Raw genomic sequence first — 20,932 nt, 5'->3', positions numbered from 1 at the left:
GGGGCTAATAGACGTGGTAATGAGAGCTGTATCACTATTTTTAAATATCACAAGGGGCATATCATTAGCTACTCACTATTATAAGAGAAAGAGTCAGTCTGATAATAATAGACTGGGATTTTAATATCCTGAAGATATTTAGGAATGAGCCTATTGAGTAATGTAAAGGAATTACACAGACAAGGGTATATAATTTCTAGAAGGTCTACTATTCTCCATAGTTTTGCACAGGCTGGCCCATATCATCTGACACACAAGTTTCCACTAAAAGAAGATAAGAAGCAATAGCTCTAAGTTCCCAGATTGCAGCAAGCACTATGACTTTTATCTATCTAGTGGCCTTGCTTGCCACTATTATCTCTTTATCAAATGGTTTTTCAAGGAGACATTCCAATAATACAAATATTTGGTCTAATGAGGCAGGCCCTACAGCACAGAGTATTCTTTGCAAACTACTCAAAGCCGCACTCTGCATCCTCCTATCTCTTAAGGAAATAATTTCACAGTTTGCAAACAGTGTGTTCAAACAGAGTAAGGTTGCTTAGGAGTTAATTAATTCCCCCTTGCATCTCTACTGGCATATATGTGTTCCATATCTGGGACCGTTAAGTCTCTCTACTGGATTAATTAGCATACAAAGTTAACAAACAGCCTGAATCACTGTTGAGAGAGATAATAACTTAAACTCCTAAAACTAGCTATATAATATTCTGTATTTCATATAATGGTCGTTCAACTGATTTTAGCAGAACTGAATGAAGTAAAGAAATACTTTGCTTCCACTTATTATCGCTCTTGCTCAATGCTCTAATGTCCCTTTTCCTGCCTTGTTTCTAAACTTTACTTGCAAGAACTAAATTTAAAATATCAGATAAACTCCTTCAGATTGTTCAGAGTAAATGCCTGCCAGGCGCAATGTGTTACCTCTCCTGGGAGTACCTGTAGGAGACAAAGGAGTGACAGGTGATGGTGAAATTTCAGCCATCTGCAAAGTACAGTTGATCCTTGAAGAACACGAGGAAGAGGGGGGTTAATCCATGTATAATTTATAGTAAGTTCCTTCCAATGTGCGAATCCAACCCACCACAGACCCTAGAGTACTGTAGTATTTACTACTGAAAACTATCCCGGTATATGCAGACCCATGCAGTTCAAACCTGAGTTGTTCAAGGGTTAATTGTAGATGAGAATAGTTGTGAATTAAAAGGAGCCTTCTCAAGTCCTGCAAACACAGCCTGAAGGCTGCTACCTACTCTACTAATGCATAAGGCTAGATCTGTTTGAAAGTATTAAAATGTCCTATCACATTTGAACATAATACAAAAGGTTTGAAAACTATGCATATCTTTTGATTCAACAATAACACTTCTAACAATTAACTCTGGAACTTGTCAAGAATCTTTCTTAAAGTCTTTGCCCCAAATTGAAAACAATCAAAATATCAAAAAAAAAAAAAAAAAGGATTTCTTATGATCAACTGATCAGTGATCAAAAATCATAATGAAGACTGTTTACTGGCATGGGAAAATGTCTCTACTATTGTGTGACTGCATGAAATGAATGTATTAAAATATATGACGGAATGACTAGATAAACGAGAGGGTGCACATGCACACAGGTAGATATAAATAATCATTTATGGTAGAATTATGAGTGATTTTGTTTTTCTCTTTATACTTCATTTTATTCTTCAAGTTATCTTCACTGAATATGTTTCAACTTAAAAGAAACTATAAATTTTTCTTAACTTTAGGGAAGGAGGCCAAATCATTTGAAATAACAAACTACTTCCCAATTACTGAAGGCTTACTCCCCTTGAGGAGATTGCAAGTGGTTTTCAAATTATTTTAACTGCTATTGCTATAAGGAAACTTATTAAAAAATAATCATCAAGGGTTAAACTAATGCAGCTAGGGTTAGTCACAAACACTATAATTTGATTTTGCAAATACTGCTTGCCTAATGCATGAAATAAAAGTAATACTCAATTAATTTAAAAATGTACTCGAGGGACTTCCCTGGTGGCACAGTGGTTAAGAATCCGCCTGCCAATGTGGGGGACACGGGTTCGAGCCCTGGTCCGGGAGGATCCCACATGCCGTGGAGCAACTAAGCCCGTGCGCCACAACTACTGAGCCTGTGAGCCACAACTACGGAAGCCTGCACGCCCTAGAGCCCGCGCACTGCAACGAAGAGTAGCCCCCGCTCCGCGCAACTAGAGAAAGTCCGCATGCAGCAACAGACCCAACACAGCCAAAAATAAATAAATTTTTTAAAAATGTACTCTAATTATTAAATAATTATAAACAGATCAAGATCTTTATTTACTATATATAAGAAATCTGGAGCTGTACTTTGACAGATCGTGTTAAGAACTAAAATATTATTTTGGTACTTATGGTTTTGAATAGGAACATGGGTAAGTATAGCACAAACTCAAAGTTTTAAAGTTCAAGTGAAATGTCAAAATTAATTGGAGCCGTAAATAATTAGGTATGCGTCTTGAAATAAGGGGAAATATTTAATTAAGGTGAATAAAATTGAAAGAACTTCTAGTTTCACACTTAATTTCCAAAGTGTCTGTATTACGAAAGAAGAAAAATGTTATTGCATTATCATCCATATGTGTTACACATGTTTGAAAAAAGAAAGAGACTCATTGGCTATCCAACTACTGGAGACACCGTCCTGCAACATTAAAAGACTGTCTCCTCTCATAACTACTCAGATCGTTCCTATATTTAGATACATGCAATAGATGAATGGATACTCAATAAATATTAACTGGATACTTGATAAAGTTGAATTTTATGGCATGTGAATTATATCTCAATAAAGCTGTTATTTTTAATTAATTAATTAATTAATATTAACTCAATGGCAACTCAGGCTTAGTAGAGAAGTATTTTCAAATGGAGCCTCCAAGTTCTAGTACTTTTTACAATTTAAACACCATGTTTCATTTTCAAGTAGTAAGAAATAACTCTATTATTCCTGGAATTGTTTTCCAATGTAACTGTTTCATCATATTTCATTTTTAAAACCATCTATACCGAAACACTTCACTTACAAATGTAGAAAGAAAACAACCTACCACTAAAAGTATACAAATAATTAAAAATTAACCTCCAGAAAACACAAAAATACTAATAAAAATATGAAACATGTAAATGAAAAATTAGAGACAAGCTTATCATTCCATCTATTTTTAAAGGGACACTAAGAATACACCTATCAATATATAACTTTCCATATTTTAAAACGAGCACGAACTTGATATGAAGAAATCCTAATCCTAGGAAAGCGCCACGTGGCGTTTTTTAACTTTATTGCCAATTTGTTGACTCTCTGTCCCAGAGCAGATCACCTCCAACATTAGTACTCTGACCTTACAGAAAAGTGACAGATAAAGTTTATGGTGAGAAAAAATGAGTTTCTATGGGTTTCCAAATGGGAATTCTTATGACACCAAAAGCCATATAATAATATTGATTTTGAGGACTTCCCTGGCGGCGCAATGGTTAAGAATCCGCCTGCCAATGCAGGGGACACAGGTTCGAGCCCTGGTCCGGGAAAATCCCACATACTGCATAGTAACTAAGCCCGTGCACCACAACTACTGAACCTGCACTCTAGAGCCCGTGCTCCGCAACAAGAGAAGCCACCACAATGAGAAGCCCGCGCACCGCAACGAACAGTAGCCCCGCTCTCTGCAACTAGAGAAAGCCCCTACACAGCAACAAAAACTCAATGCAGCCAAAAATAAATACATAAAATAAATAAAATTTTTTTAAAATAATAATAATATTGATTTGATAACCAAGTTTTTTACTGCCAAATTACAAACTTCAGATTTCTGGAAAAATATCCAAGTGAATTTGCAGTAAAATACAATAAAAGAGAAGGCTGAGCTCATGATCAGCAGTCTAGATTGCTTTGTAAACTTTAAATATACATATAAAATAATTTTTTTAATCAGGTCTTTTTTAAAGTTTTCAGTATCTCAAGACTGACATTTTTTACTTTGGGACTGACTGATGCTCTTCTAGACATTTATCCAAAGTCAGTCATAAGCTCACACCTTTCTGAGAAAATATAAACAAGGATTATTTTCTTGTAAAACCATCCTCAAAAATCAATTAGAATATTCAAAATATTCCATTCTCACAAATGAAAATAAGTTGCTTGCTGAAATGACAGTCTTCCATTTCACTGCCTTAAAAATTAAGCTGGCATGGATAATAAAAGTGTTTTCTAACTGAATATGCTTGGCATTCAAATATTTTTAAAACAAATACTAATCCATAATTAGATTTCACAGGCACAATCTATAAAAAATAGAATTTGTTTTTATTTTTCTGAGAGCAATATTAATGATTTGATATCATAAAAGTTGTAACAATACCATTGCTTGCATAAAACAATAAACAAACCCGCAAATGAATGTTTACTTTCTTTTTCAGTCTAGTTTTTACCATTCATTCATTTAGCAAATATCTATCGTGCCTGCTACGTGCCCATCACTGTTCCGGGTACTTGGGGATAAACTGGGCAACAAAACAAATGTTCCTGTTATCATAAGAAATTTCTTTCTAATTGGAGTAAAACAACAATCATCAAGTAAATGTATATCAGATGGTGGCATGTACTATAAAGAAAAATAACACAGGGTAATGGAGAGTAAGGGCTGCTGAGGATGGGTTGGGGAAGGGCAGGATTTTATATGGAGTTGACTGAGGACGCTTCACTGATGATGAGATGACATCTAAACAGAAACCAGAAGAAGAGAGGGAGGAGGCTCTGCAGACCTGGATCTAAAGCCTTCCAGGCAGCAGGCACAGCAAGATACTGAAATGGAATATGCTTGGCATGTGCAGAGCAGGAAGGTCTGTGTGACGGCAAAACATAAACGAATTTGCTTTATTCAACAAGCATTTATTGAATGATTACATTGTGAAAATTAGGCTAAGTGTTTTGTGATATTAAAATGACCCAAATATAGTTTCTGGACTCAAGCCTGGATATAATTATAATACAGAGTGAAAAATGTTATTAACTAGTTGAACTGGTTCTCAAAGAGGGACCAATAGTAAGTTCTACTTCAAGAAGATGAACCAAGAGCCTAGGAAGTACAGCGGCCAAAATCCCAATTACAAAGAAGAACTGAAGAAATGTGCAGATACTCTTGGTTCATTCCACAACCATTCAACTCTTTTCTCCTTTTGCTTTCTTCTATTGTAGAATTCAGGCTAAAATACTTAGTCTCCCAGTTGTGGCCAAGACTGTTCCACAGTCTTCCAAAATGACATAGTGGAAAGAAGGCTCAAAATTGGAAAGCACCCACTATTGGGAGCCAGGACACTGCTGCACAACTCTGAACAAATCAACAACCTGCAGGGCTTTTAGCTGACCCACCCCAGGCCTCTGGTATCAGGCCCTCCCCTCCCAAGCCCTTCTGCCCTCAGCCTCCCTTATCATCCTCAAGCTCAACAACATTTAATCTGTCTTCCATTCTTCCTCTGAAATTTACAGGTACCTTAGTGTCCATCCTCTCAAAAACCTATGATTATTTCTACCTAAGAAAGAAAATTAATTAACAAGAAACAAGACCTCTTACAATTTGGTCCCAAGTTCCTTTTTAGCCTCAATTCCTATCACTGCCACAAGCCTACCATTACTCCAAATACAACAGACTCCCTGCCATATATCAAACATTCCATATACATTCCCACCATCAAGCACTGCTAGTGCTACTTCTTCTTTCTGGAATCCTTTCACCTTTACTACCTGTCACATTCCTACATATATACAGTTCAAGACTCCACTGAAATCCCATTTCACCCATGAAGGTTTAAGTCAACTTCTTACCCATATTCAGCCCATCAGAAGTAATTACTCCTTCCTCTGTAGTAGTAACACCAGCTTGGCTTACACCCCAATAAGAGCAGCTACCACAATCCTACTTATACTATCGTTGTACAGTATATGTGTGTGTCTTCCCAACCAGATTTTGTTTCTCTGGCAGCAGAGTTTGTGTACAATTCATATTTATATCTATGCATAATCCAAGCAAAGTACTTTGTATGCCAGGCATTCAATTAATGTGTTTCAAATTCTTGTCAATAGACTACAAGAAGCCCTCGCAAAAGGCGAGGGGGCAAAAGAGGTATTCCTGAATTGAAGATTACAGCAGCATTATACAGTGAACTGTCCAGCAATCAGCTATTCAAGTAAGTTCTAAATCATTGCAGGTATCATTGAATAAGGACAAAGACAACAAAAAGTAAACCATGAGTGCTTACTGGGCAGCATAAAATTAAGAGGAATGGGGAAATGCAAAGCCTAAAGCTACCTATATTAGGAAGTATTACCAAGGGATACTCAAACAATTCATTTAACAAATATTTACTAAGTGCCTGCTTTAGGCCACTCTATTAATTGCTGAGAATATAAAGGTGAAAAATAGCGAGAAAGGGCTGAACTTTTACAAGCAATATTTTTAAGTGCAAAGTGTTGGCCTATAAATTATTACTTCCTGAAGTATGACCAAAACAGCATCTTAAGGACCAAGAGACTGACTATGGATACCCAATTCCAAATCTAGAAAACTATCTTGACTAAATTGTGATTATGTAGGCACTCTCTCCCAGGACTGCTTCTGAATGTTAAAAGGGCCTCCTCTATTTTCAGTGACTATAAACTGCTCAGATAGAAAATTTGAGTTCCAGATACTTGAATACATTCCCTGCTCTGAGATAAGTTCTATCCATGCACAGGTTGTTTTAGTAATTAAGGTGCCAACAACCCTGCCATCGTGAATGAAAAGGGAGGAATTTATTAAAAGAGTGCTATATAGGGGATGTTGTATGGGAGATAGTGGATAGTTGTTTGCTTTGTCCCCTGAGGTCAAAATAAAAGAAACAGAATGAAAATACAACAAAAGGGATTTAGGTTAGACATAGGAGGAGTTGTGAAGCACTGATTCACACTACCAAGTTATACTCTGAGCCATTTGTTCTGCAGATTTTGAAAAAAGAGATAGCCTGCTTTCTTCTTAGTTTAGGGCAAAGCAAGCAGATGTAAAGATGACTTCTTAGGGTTTCTTTCAGACATGTTTTTCTATTGTATGTAACCATTTGCATGCACAGTGGAAAAATATGAAGCTATCATTCTAAGAATTAAAAGAAAGAATATAGCCAAAATGTCATCTAGGATAAATTCTGATTTAGTGTGCTCTTAGCCATAAGGCTTCCAAGGATCTAATAACTCCTCCTTATAAGTCAACATCAATAATATAAATTATCAGGGGCTTCCCTGGTGGCGCAGTGGTTGAGAGTCTGCCTGCCAATGCAGGGGACACGGGTTCGTGCCCCGGTCCAGGAGGATCCCACATACCACGGAGCGGCTGGGCCCGTGAGCCATGGCCACTGAGCCTGCGCATCAGGAGCCTATGCTCCCCAATGGGAGAGGCCACAACAGTGAGAGGCCTGCGTACCGCAACAACAACAACAAAAATAATAATAATATAAATTATCAAATGACTTATTTACCTCATTAATAAACTCAAATTGCTCATTTCTTCAAAAACTGAAATCTTAATATATGAGAACTACAAAATATCCTTGTTTAAACAATAATGTATTCATGGAGTTAAAAAGAAATTATATTTTTTTGTTTACCCATGAATAACTTGCTCCAACAAAAATACTGGTACTAAGTCATTTTGAGGATTTTTCTATAACCCTTATAACTGAATATCGTCTACTCAAAATGACTTTGACGTCTTTACATTGATGTCCCCTTAGCAATAATGAACAATTTTATAAAATTTAGTCCACAACCCTCAGAAATTAAAAATATGACTATGCCCTTTACATGTATAAATGATTTATACCAATTATATTAACAAATATATTTCTTAGTACTTATTCATTCATTTAACAACTGTTTTATTGAGGGTCTATCTAGGCACTGTGCTGAGTGTAGTAGGGACACCAAGATGACCTAATTAGAGTTTCTGTTCTCAGTCACAGAAACATAACCTCACAATACCAAAACACATGTACTGGATGTCAAAAGGGAACAAACATCAAGTTGCTTTTTTTTTTTTTTAACAAATTTATTTATTTATTTATGGCTGAGTTGGGTTTCTGTTGCTGCGCGTAGGCCCTCTCTAGTTGCGGCGAGCGGGGGCCGCTTTTCGCTGTGGTGCGTGGGCTTCTCGTTGCGGTGGCTTCTCCCGCTACGGAGCATGGGCTCTAGGTGTGCGGGCTTCAGTAACTGTGGCTCGCAGGCTCTAGAGCACAGGCTCAGTAGTTGTGGCACACGGGCTTAGCTGCTCCGTAGCATGTGGGATCTTCCCTGACCAGGGATCGAACCCGTGTCCCCTGCATTGGCAGGAGGATTCTTAACCACTGCGCCACCAGGGAAGCCCAGCAAGTTGCTTCTGATAAATGGAATACTTATAAATGGAATGGAATATTTCCTGCCATATGAATAAACAAAGGATGCCACAGTCATCAACGATTGCAGCCCTCCAGTGTGAGCTGGTGAGCCCTGCGGAGACGCAGGGCTGAAAAGAACACCTGCCATCTAGCAGCCATCAGACTGCGGCCACTCCCTGCAGTGAGCCCTAAGGAAACTCAGGATGTGAAAATACAGGATACTGGCCCCAGATAGCTGAGGTGCATATCAAAGGAATGATTTCAGTAAGCCCAGATTCTCAAATCTTCCCGTACATAGAAAAGCACTAAAGTCCTTGAGATATCTGGTTTTCTTTAATTAACAGTAATCTTTTGACATTCCGACTACCTGCCCTTTTGTTGCAAAACTCCTATATATCCTGGCTCCTCCCCTCATCTCCTTGGAGCAGTTTCTCAGAGTTATCTGAAATGCTGTCTCCCGGGCTGCAGTCCTCATTTTGCCCCAAATAAAACTTAACTTGCAACTCTCACGTTGTGCTTTTTTTTTTTTTTTGCGGTACGCGAGCCTCTCGCTGCTGTGCCCTCTCCCATTGCGGAGCACAGGCTCCGGACGCACAGGCTCAGCAGCCATGGCTCATGGGCCTAGCCGCTCCACGGCATGTGGGATCTTCCCAGACTGGGGCACGAACCCGTGTCCCCTGCATTGGCAGGCGGACTCTCAACCACTGCACCACCAGGGAAGCCCTGTGCATTTTTTTAAGTCAACACTTTCTACAAGTACCCGGGAAGTTCAAAGGTCCAAGCAACTAACTATACAAAAAGAACTAAGGAAGTATGGCAGATAACTTTAGGATGGATCAGTTGACACTCATTCCAATTCTCCTTCTCCCTGCCTTCCTCCAAAATAAAGGCTAGAAAGCTAAATACTTTTTATCTCATTCTAGAGGTAGTTAGGTGACACACTTTTGGCCCCTGAGATGCAGGCAGAAGTCCCCAGGAGCGGGCCTCTCTTTCTAAAGAAAAAGAGAAAGTTCTCCATGAAAACTAGGCTTCTGGGCTCCCTTTACTTTTCTTCCTGCTTCAAAGTAAACACAATTTCTATAGGTACAAAAGTCATCTGTGGAATAAGAAGCAAGCATTACGTGCTAAGGATGATGGAGAAGGATGATGTTACCTGGCCCCCTGATGAACTAACTGCCTCCCGACTTCTTACGCCAGGAGACAAATAAAACCCTTACTCATTTAAGTCACAGTCAGTAAGATTTTCTACCACTTGGAGCCAGAGGCATTTTTACCATTAAAAGAAAGCTACAACAAAGAGGAGATGTTTGAGTTGGACTATGGATCCTTCTTCCTTAATTCAGCTGTTATCTAGTCCTTTCTAGCTAGAGGAATTAAAAACAATTTTGAATTTTCATGTCCACCGTTTTACTATAGTATTCTGTAATCCAGATTACTTAAATAAACATGTTCTAACTCTTCCACGGAAATACATCTATTGCATAGTCATTACAAGATTTTTTATTTATTTCTTTTCCTAACTGAAACCTTCAATCCCCCCAAACCTATAAAATAACATTTCTTATAGCATGATATAAATCATTCATGTATGTAATATACACATACAAATAAACAGCTTAAGAAAGGGGTAAGAAATGAGAATGAAGAGAGAGAAGGAAAGAGGAACCTAGCTTATTTGAAAGTATAAACTATGTTTTTCAATTTTGTGAGCATCTTAAAAAGTATCTTCATAATAAGTTAAAGACCTCAAGATAATAGTATTTTTAAAATAGGAAACACTCCCGGCAACTTGAAATCAGTGTCTCTGTTTCTGAAAAAATTTCAAACTTGAAAAATACATATCCAACAAGTATTCTTCATCCAATTTATCACTAGCGTTATTATATCATTGCCATATCCCACCTATCTCTATTAGCCTCCCTAAGGTAGTAATCTGTCTCTCTAGGTAAGTTTCAGTTGGACATATTTTAAATGTGTACTGTTCTTGAGATTGTTTCAATTGTACACTGCTAAAAAGATTCATTAATTTCAACCACCGTCAACTCCATATGCCACACATACTTTTTTTCTGCCTTTTTTGTTCAAATATATTTCACTGTGGCCATTCAGAGGAAAATTACACATTCCAATAACATTTGAGTTCCTCTCCGTTACCCTTTCAGTGGCTCAGGGTAATGATAGAGTAAAGAATCATGTTCTTCGCAGGCTCTCCTTTTTTTTTTTTTTTTTTTTTCCATTTGGTAGAATTTCAGCTTCAAATCTCTTGTGCCAAAAAGCAATGGGTAATGTCTAATGCTCTTCTCTAACAGTAGTACTTTGGAGGGAAGGGGAGAGAAAGTCAGGAGAAATCACTCACATTCCCAGCTTTTAAAGAGTCTTAGCATATGGAATAAGCAATCTCTTATCCTATTTTCCTAAAATAGAATTACAGAATCATAATAGGTAAAGGGGCCAGAGGAAAAGGAAAAAGAATTAGAAAATTTTACAAATATCTCTGAGTATGGGTAATGGCTAAAATGATGAAACTATTGATAGTTCTAGCCCTAAATTCCCAGCGAAATCAGTCAAAAAAAACAAAAAACAAAAAACCTATATGTTCATAAAACCTGGGGCTTATATACTCCTTGGCACTGTTTATAGGTAGAGACTTCCTCTGTAAAATAGATAAAAACTACATCTCATCTTCATGAGACTGCAAGAATGGGAGAAATAAAGATACTAAGCATAGTCAGATAACATAAATGCCTTCATTTTAAAACCAACATTCAAAGACAATCGACTACAGTCCATATGAACTCAAAAGAAAATTCATAGAATAAGTCTCCTTTGTTTACGTCATCTCAACTTCAATTTCATCTGCAGTTATCTCCTTTAAGGCAAATATTTCTAGGGCCCTTACATGATAGGAAGTCCTTTTTCTCAGGCCCATTTTTATTTGGTTATCTTTTTAGGTGCACTAAAGATTGAGTTTACAATAAGCTGAACAGACAGCGTACAAAAGGCTTTTAGAACTATACCATATGGTCCAGGGAAGGGAACAATCTGGACGATCCCCATTTCAATCTGCAAGCTTGTCCACCTCTATAACACATTATACTACTGTAATAAAATATTAAGATGGAAACGTAAAAGCAAAACTAGTCTATCTTTAGCATTACCAGGCAACCACACTTCCAAAAATTAACTGATAAACTTAATAAACATTTAATTTATATTCTGAAATTTTGGTATGCAACACCAGGCATACAAACCTAGGCCACTATTCACTAGAAACAATATTTCGGCAGGGATATGTGTGGGTATTCAACTTATGCTTCAGAAATTTGGAAGAAGAAAAAAACACAAAACACTTTTACGGGGGCATATTGGCAGGGGCTGATGTAACAGATGACACATTCTTGGAAATCAAATAAAAGCAATAGGGAAATACCCATTGTTGCCTGCTGAAGGCCTAATCACATGAACACAGCTGGAACCAATGTAGATCATTCATTAATAAAATTGTATTGTAGTAGCCACTTTTTGATGCATTTCAATTACTGCTGTAGCCAAATCTCTGAATTTCTTTGTTCCATGTTAGTAAGATTGTTTGAATGCGAAATATGAGAAGATTTAGAACGGGGAAAAAAAAAAAAACCTGCTCTCATGCTAAAAATGAGACTAGCTCAAAAAGCTAAATGTCACTTTACCTTGCAATCTACTTACTCTATCAGCAGCTTAAAATATGCAGCGTAAACCTGAAAGGGGGACTTCATATGGTACTATGGATAAAAAGTGAGCAGTGTGAGATGCCACAGAAAACATATGAAATACTTGTGAAAGTATTCTACAGAATTATAAGATGTCGGGCAGGAGGAATTAAAATGTACCAAAAACTAAGGGGAGAATCAAACAACTGAATTAAAACGTACTCTTTCATGTAATACTCTCTAATGACTTTTAACACTGAAGTATGTACTATACGCCTCAGGGAAGGTCACTCATATTTTTGACCACATAAACTTAGAAATCACTATTTGTCATTATATGTTACCAATATTTGATATCAAACAGCACCTACCCAGGAGTTAGGTTTAAAATCTGTACTGATATTCAAATGAAATAAAATACTGGCTATAATTATAAACGTGGTATGTAATATAATAAAGTCCTGGTTAAAATAATAAATTTGGTATTTATCCAATTTTGCTGGCATCTGTTAATAAATTTATTTTTCCATGTTTCTACAAATATAATGATTAAGTTTCTATATCACAATTTCTGCAAACTGCATAATATCAAACTATAAAGATGTAGCAGCCTTGATACGTGTCCTGAATTAAACAAAACTGTAGTATTTATTACTTACAAAAATGAAAAACTCAATAGCATTTATCAAAAACACTACTCAAACATTATAGGTCTTAAATATATTTCTACTATGCCTCTGTGTACAGTTAGAATAAACAAATAAATAGGACAATTCATGTTTCAATTCCTAAGTCATCGAAAGACATATTCCTACCACAAAAAAGATAAAGGGCTTAACTGCAAATAAAAATTATACCAATGGAGAAAATGTACTTAAAGTCAATAAACAGTATTCAATATACAATTAACATTCAACATATGTGAACATACAGAAGGAAAGAGTTTTTATCTGTATCATCTTTAACCTCCAATTCTAATATTAAAAAACCTTTGTAAAGCAATTATACTCCAACAAAGATGTTAAAAAAAAACAAAAAACAAAAAACCTTGACACAAAGGACTCAAGACAGTCATGCACTTAACTGGACCAAGAGGAAAAAACAATTTCACTGGAATTCCTTCTCAAAAACATCATCAATTCTTAAGCTTAAAATGTTGACCTAAAGATTTAATTAATATAACTTAACAAGCACCTCACTCAGATTCATTTTAGCTGCTCTACAGAAAAAGCCACTTAAATACAAGTTTAAAAAAAAAAAAAACAGCATTGGAGGAACTCAAGAATCACAGCATTTAATACACATGCATTATACATACAAATCAATTTGAGTATTTGTTTGTTTTGTTAAAGTAATGAGCCAATATGTTGCTGAACCTGTCTTGAGAATGAGAGAAAATAACAGGTGAGTTTATTTAATGCATACTTCTGATATACCTGTTTTACAAATCCTTTTAATTATTTTAAAGCATTTTTTAAATTAAAAATCTCTGGAAAAAAAAAGAACAACTGTTAGATTGCACAAGTTTGTCTTAATGTATCCATAATAGATATATTTTCCAGCATATATGGCATACAAAAATGTTTCACATTAATCATTCTAACACAAACCACTGTTTACTTTCTTTTTAGTCACATTTGTTACACATTTACAAAAATACAGGAGTTTTTCCTCCCAAAGTAATTTCCTCATTGCTAGAAATCATTGACAATTTTAAAAATAAAAATCAGTCAAAATAATATCAATCTCCTCCTAAGCAAACAAATTCTGCCTATTTGATTATTTGTATCTTGATTGTAAAACACTAATTTTTAAAGTAGATCACATGAAAGTAAATCATTTGTTTTGCTTAATACAACAGAAAACACATTTACATTTTGAGGAACATTCTACGAAATTTCATAGAATGTTTGCTCATAGTGAAAATTTAGTCTCCTCTTCATCACTTAAAAATCATAGTGCTACATTTCCACGTCCCTTGTAATAATAGGTCACTAATTACAATTTAGAAAATATTGGGAAACTTAAAAAATGCTTTTGTGTTTTACCTTGCATTTTGATTTCAAAGGAAAAAAATTTTAATGCACATCCTTGTATTTAATGGAAGCTCACTTGCTTATCTAGCTACACTTATCAGACATTCCAAAAATGAGTACTCAATCTATAAAAGATATGAACTGACTCTGAGTCTGACAAAAATAGAAAACAATAGCAAGCTTTTTGGTCTCAACAAAAGATAGCTTGGCAAAAATATCCATGTAATATAAGCAAATATTACTCAAGAGCTTCAATTCAAATAATAAGCTGTGAAGCAAGACAAGATTCCTACCAATCAAAAATACTATGTCAACATGACGAAAGTTAGCAATATTCAGAAGGGTTTTCTGAAAAGTATGGCAAAAATGCAACTGTGAAGGAAATCTCTAGGAGAGCTGGAAAAGGCAAATTTAGCACAAGCTTCTATAAGGAACAATGCCATTTAGTAAATGTGGAAGTTGTGAGGAGAATGATGTCTCTATTTAAGAACAAGTTTTTTTTTTTTCATGATGGTGTTTTACGTGAAGAAAGAGGAAGACGAGGGAAAAGAAATGGTATAAGTAGGAAAAACTAAGGCTGCTATAAGTAGGAAAAACTAAGGCTGCTTGCTTCCCTTCAGTGAGGCTGGGAGGGTCGACCCTCTGCCTTATGAAAACCACTGCCAGAACCAAGCTACACAAAACATTTTGGCTGCCAGCCTAGAACAGTGCCAGGCTGTTTTTTATTTTTGCGCTAGGCTCCCTCAATTGAGACAGTGTGGGATTGTCACTTTGATGCACATAGAGAACAAAGAATAATATAGTACAGAGGGGGGGAATTTATTTTGCCCCTTTAAAGTCAGGTTAGCATTTTGTTTTCTTTGACAGGTCTTGAAAAGACCCAAGAAACAAAAGTTATGCTGAAGAATGGATCAATTGCCTAAAGAAATTAGCGTGAGTACAATATTGTCGACAGTTTAAAAGCCATTTGAGATTAACATTTTTTAAAAATCAGACTTAAAAGGGATCCAAGTCATATATTTACCTGTTTAAGAGGCCAGAGACCAAGAAGTACATGATACACCATCACTTAATCTTGTTTAAAATCTGAGAGTATGAAGGAAGGCCATAAAATCTCACAAAAAAAGAACTAATATAAGTATTATAATTTTTAGGTCACTATTCAGAGGCAACTTTCTCAGCTGCTATTGTGAACTTGAGTTCTCCAAAATTAAATAATCTGATTAAAAGATTATAACATTAGAATCTGAATATTTTATGCCTTTTCAGGGAAAGAGGTGATAAACGATCGAAAATGTTTGAAGGATTAAACCACAAATCATCTATGAAGTTGCCACAGACACAAACAGGAAAACCGTCTCTTCTATCCTATTCAATTCTGTACTAGAAGCAAAGCTAACACAAATGAGAAAACCAAGTGTGTGCTGCTGCAAGCTTCAACTAAATCTACTACCTGAATCTGGAGACCAAAAACACCAATAAACCATTAGCTCCTAGAGGTATGACCTTTTTCTCTCTAATGCACAAGATAAGTAGAGGTAGAGGTCCATTTTCTACAATCCAAATGAAAAGAAAGAATGAACTGTGACAAGCCCAGATCCCATGCTGGCATATTTTACACTAAGCTCAGCATCATCTAGAAGCAGTATGCTTCTCCCTGCCAATCAGGGGGGGAAAAGAAGTTGTGAAAACTACTACAGCGTGGATGAATAGCACCAAAGGTCTACGAGTCCCTTCCTCCTGCACATCTCCACTGAATCAGCTGTTAAAAGAAGACCAACGGCTGTTACAGAAATAGCAAGAACTAAAGCACTTGCCTCAGATGTTACACATAGAGGCATGGAGCATTTACCACCTAAGCCTATCTAATTTCTGCCAAAATGATCCCCTGCCCAGTTTTGTTCATAGCCACAGATTCTGATAGCAAGTTACGATCAGTGATGGGAAAGGCAACAGGGGAGAGAGAACATGGGGAAGAAATCCAGAGAGAACAGTGGCCAAACTCCAAACAATATACATGCTTCTCTTACTTAAATTAGTGCCCATGCACAATACTTTGGGACAACAAAACCTGTGATAAAGGTTTCAGGTACGATGATTTGCTCTGGGTGGCAAGGGTAAGTCTGCCATATAATAAAAAAAAAAAACATTATTTTCCTCCTCACAGTTCTCCTTTTGCATTTCCTTTCTTTCCTCTAGGATATACTGCTGATGCTATTACCGCATGGGACACTGATAGTTGTAGGCAAGGCATTCATGTATTGCCAAAGTGGTCCAGAGAGTGATGTCTGGCTGGCTTTAATTCAGCAAGGAATATGAGGCAAAAGCAGGAAGCAAAAAGAATGAAAGGTATAGAAGAAGCCAGGGTACAGCCTGTGTTTTCTGTTTATTAATGATGCAGATGAAATGGGGGGAAATCTAGAAAAAGCAGCCAAGCCAAGTGAATTACAAAGAAAGATTAAAGGAGCTAAATGTGTATAACTTGGCTGACAACCAAAGAACAATATGAGAGCTGTCCACAACTCTCCAAAGTATATACAAAAAAGAAGAGCAGGGAATTTTTATCTACTATTGAAGTGTGAATATATGAAATAATAATGAGATAAAATAAAAATAAAGAAATCTGACTTCAAGTAGCCAAGGAAGTAATCTGGTAAAACTTAAGAAAGGATATGCTTCCTCCTCTTTAGAAATATTTATCATCTATTTAGAAATATTTATCATCTACTGACCCACACTGCAGTAAAGAGTAGATAATAGGAAATGACCACATAATGCCAGAGGACTTAATTCATGGAGAAATAAAAATGAAGTCCCATTTGCTTACCTGATGACCCAGATTTACTGATGTCTCTCTTTACATATGTCTGATCTGGCTAATGAAGAGATATCTGTGAAATCACAAAGGACATAGTTAGGTTGGTATCTTCAAATCAAGCCCAATCTGAATTCTGAATCCTGACCTGGACAAGAGTTTACTTAAATGATCTAGTAGTCTGATTCTTGGATATTCTAAGATGGGAAAAGAACCTCTAAGAACAGAAATACTTTGAGTTTTAACTAAGAGCTTTTTTCAGTCTTTCCAAGGATTTCCCAAATTAATTATGACTCAAAAAAATAATAAAAATTCAGATTAGAAGTCCTTCACCTTGGTACATGGACAGCCCTCAGGAGTCTATGCACTCCTGAATGATATATGAAAAATGTGTGGGTTTATGTAAATGTATATGTCTCTGGGGAGAAGGTCAATAATTTACGAGATTTGCACAGAGGTCTATAATCCAAAAAACTGTGAAGAACCTCTGCTGAGTATAGTCTAAAATCTCAAAGGCAGGTTGGAATGCATATAGATAATCAATCCAGGTTTGGAAAACAATGGAGGTGCACAGACACTTGCAGATCTGGGGTAAACACCTTAAGAACACTACTTTCTGGGAGAACATAACATCAAGTTTAAACTGTTACTTAACTTACACAGCCCTATGTTCTCTGCCTGCCATACACAGTGAAGAGAATGATGGGTGGATATTCTGACTCTCCTGTTCTGTATATATTAAAGTCAGAATCCTTAGGTATATCAATACTGACAGGGTCAGAACTAACAGAGCAACTCATCCAAAAAGAATCCTGTATGACAAGCAAAAAGAAGGAGCTATCAAAGCAGTAAGAAATGTGGCTCCCAAACAGTTTACATAGCACAAAATCACAGGATTAGGCAAACACATCTCCTAAAATAATTATTCAAAACAGTAATCAGAGTCAGAATAACCTACACCAGAATAAAAAACAGGTTGGAGAACCTTCCAGACACCAACTGTGAACAAGATGGGAAAGCATTCACAGCTAGAGAGAGGATCTGGAGCTGAGGTGTCACCAAAACAACAACAACAAACAAACACTGAGAAGACATAAATCAAGGAAAGAGAAAAAAAAAAAACAAAATAACTCGAGATGGCTTATTTCACATAATGACTATAGAGTATATTCTCTCAAAGAAAATAGTGTATTTAGACATTCACCTCCTGAGCATCTCCCTGGCATTGCTCTGGTGCTGGGAATTCATCAGTGAACAAGACAAACAAAGCTTGCCCTGCTGGAGCTTAATTTTGGGGAGGAGAGGAAGGATGATGGGAGACAACTGTATCAGCAACATCATTTCAATGTGTGATACATGAAAGAAAACAAATTAATAAGATGATGTGACCGAGACATGCAAGAACGGCCTACATCTATCTAGTACATCACAGAGATGCTCACTCCAATCCTCAAAGTTAGTCAGGGTCTTAGAGAATTGAGATGGGGGAGGGACTGTAGGGACAGCTAGTCAGACCTCTTCATTTCAGAGACAAAGAATCACAACCTCATTATTTCCGAACATCAAAATACACACACCTGGACTGAGTTAGGATTTTATGATACACGCTCTGTCTTTAGAAGAGAGGATTGAGAACAGGTACTGAACAGCATTCCTGAAAACCTGGCTAAGGATACTGAATACTTCATACCCTTAATATTTAATAAAGAACCACATTCTATCCAAATTCTTGGCAAGTTCCATTCAATTAAAAGAATTTTGTTTTTTGCTTCTACAGACAAATCTGATCAATTTCTGCTGTCAAAAAAGGTTACCCAAGGTCATGTTCTTAGGCCTCAAACCTAGGCAATCTGGCTCCAGGATCCCAAACTCTCATCACTACTTTTTGCAGACTCTACAGAAGTAAAATTTAAAAGAACAAAACAGCCTTAGGTGGCTCCCAATATTCTTAAATTTATACACTCAACTAAGACCAGAAAAAGTCAAATTAAATAAAACCAAGTGTGATGAAAATTTAGAAGCAAAACTAGGTGAGCGGAGGAGAGGATAAGAATGAAATAATGAAAGAAGACACAAAAGAGTCATCTGCTCTGAGCCTAAAGCATCCAAATGAGAATTTCTCAGGAATAGGAAACCATTACCATGTGGACATGAAAACTATATGGGCCTCAGAAATGGGGTATGCCCACTGAGGCCACAGAGGAAAGTCAGGCTTTGATTCATAACCAGGGAAACTTCCAAAGACTTCCATGTAATTCTGCTTCACAAAGCTGTGTGTGTGTGTGTGTGTGTGTGTCTGTGTGCATGCGCGTATGTATGTGGTATGTTAGGGAGATGGATTGGTTCTTAAAAGAATTTCAATGTTTATAAAAAACTTACAGAAATAATTCCTATCTGAATAGGGCTATACAGTCTATATATTTAAATGCAGTTTCACACTTTTTAAAAAAACTTCCAAAATATAAAGCTCACAAGGTAAATATATAAATAAAAACATGGGAAAAAATAAATCTGTGTATTGATTATATATGTATACATATGTCTAGAAGGAGGCACAAAAAAACAATAACACTGGTTCGTGTGTATAAAGAACATGAGTGTTAGGGACTGAGGTATAGGAGGAGAGATTTCATATCCCTCAAAATTATACTTTTTCAATTTGAACCAAGTAAACAGTGATAATTCAAAAGTTTTAAAAACAGGGAACTCTACTCAATACTCCGTAATGATCTATATGGGAAAATAATCTAAAATAGAGTGGATACATGTATATGTATAAGTGATTCACTGTGCTGTACAGCAGAAAGTAACACAACATTGTAAATCAACTATACTCCAATAACAAATTTTTAAAACAGAAATAACAAAAGAAAATTTTAAGAATAGTCTTGAAGTTCAAAAATAAAAATAATATTGAAGACGAAAAGGGTACGGAAATCTATCTATTCATATATATATACATATATATATATATGCATAGAGGGGTCCTTGCTGGTAGAGGAGTTGGGACTTCAGCCTCAGTGAAAGACTCTAGCTTTCCACCTTCACACATCATCATCAACCCTGCCCTCCACACCTCACAGTCCACCACCAGAAATACACAACAAACATGCATACACAGAGGCCATTTCAATTGGTAGATAATGCTGTTCGAATATCCTATCTCTGAGAGCCTAATTGCTTAAAAATATCTAAAAAGACAGACGCACTTTTAAAAAAAGTAAAAAGAATTCTACAAGCTGTCAACATAGAAATATATTTCATATCCTTTTTAAATTAAAATAAAAAGTTGTTTAAGAAAAAAAAATCGGTCAGAGATTCCAAAAGATCAGTGATGCAAAGTTTCCCCAAAGCTAGAAATCTATGACATTATTTGCTTAGCCTATAGTCTCCAACCTAAGAAAGCAACCCTGAGTCCTTTTCTTTTGAATGTGAGCATATTCTATGACATCTGTCATCTCACTGACCAAAAGTGATGCTGCAGACTTCACTGGGCAGCAGTGACCCATTCCTTCCTCCTTGGCCAAGAGAAAGTCTTCCACCCGAAGCTGTAAAGCTGTCAGGGATGTAGTTAAGCCCTTTTCTTTAAACTTCTAACAGGTCAGAACTTTTCACAAAATCTACCCCCAAAAAAGGCTTATTCACATTAATTTGCTTTGTGTTGCCATCATTTATTGTCTTCATTTTTAATTTAGTGGTATTTTTAGCCAAATGAAATGAAATAACGGTCAGTTTTTCTCAATCTGTCTCAGCTCTACTCTTCATCTTCTGGGACCCAATTCATGTGATCCTTTAACAACTATTTATTTCACACCAAACTAGATATCTCCCTAAAGCTTACCAATCTAGCCTCCAGGCATATTTCTTAAATAAAAGCTGTAGATCTTTGTAAACGTAAAATTTGCATACTAAAGGAACAAATCAACTATCAAAAGACCTAGTACTATA

The 20,932-nt window shown here is 36.3% G+C and overlaps 1 protein-coding gene across 13 annotated transcripts in view; it reads right to left on the bottom strand.

The window, feature by feature from the left end:
• The window catches only part of GTDC1 (glycosyltransferase like domain containing 1), a 420,502-nt gene that overhangs the window by 323,302 nt on the left and 76,268 nt on the right, over nt 1-20,932 (bottom strand). For 11 of the 13 annotated variants that reach the window (XR_003794010.1, XR_003794014.1, XR_003794012.1 and 8 more), the window contains exon 1: nt 16,997-17,107. The gene's annotated coding sequence lies outside the window, so the exon portion shown is untranslated. Of the gene's footprint in view, nt 1-16,996; nt 17,108-20,932 lie in introns of those variants that run through there. The other 2 variants (XR_003794007.1, XR_003794006.1) reach the window with 1 other exon arrangement.

The sequence above is a fragment of the Monodon monoceros genome, unplaced genomic scaffold (genome assembly GCF_005190385.1).
Source record: "Monodon monoceros isolate NGI ecotype Baffin Bay Population unplaced genomic scaffold, NGI_Narwhal_1 Super_Scaffold_16, whole genome shotgun sequence".
Taxonomy (NCBI): Eukaryota; Metazoa; Chordata; class Mammalia; order Artiodactyla; family Monodontidae; genus Monodon; species Monodon monoceros.
The sequence above is the reverse complement of the archived record's forward strand: the minus strand, read 5'-3'. Positions and strand labels throughout refer to the sequence as shown.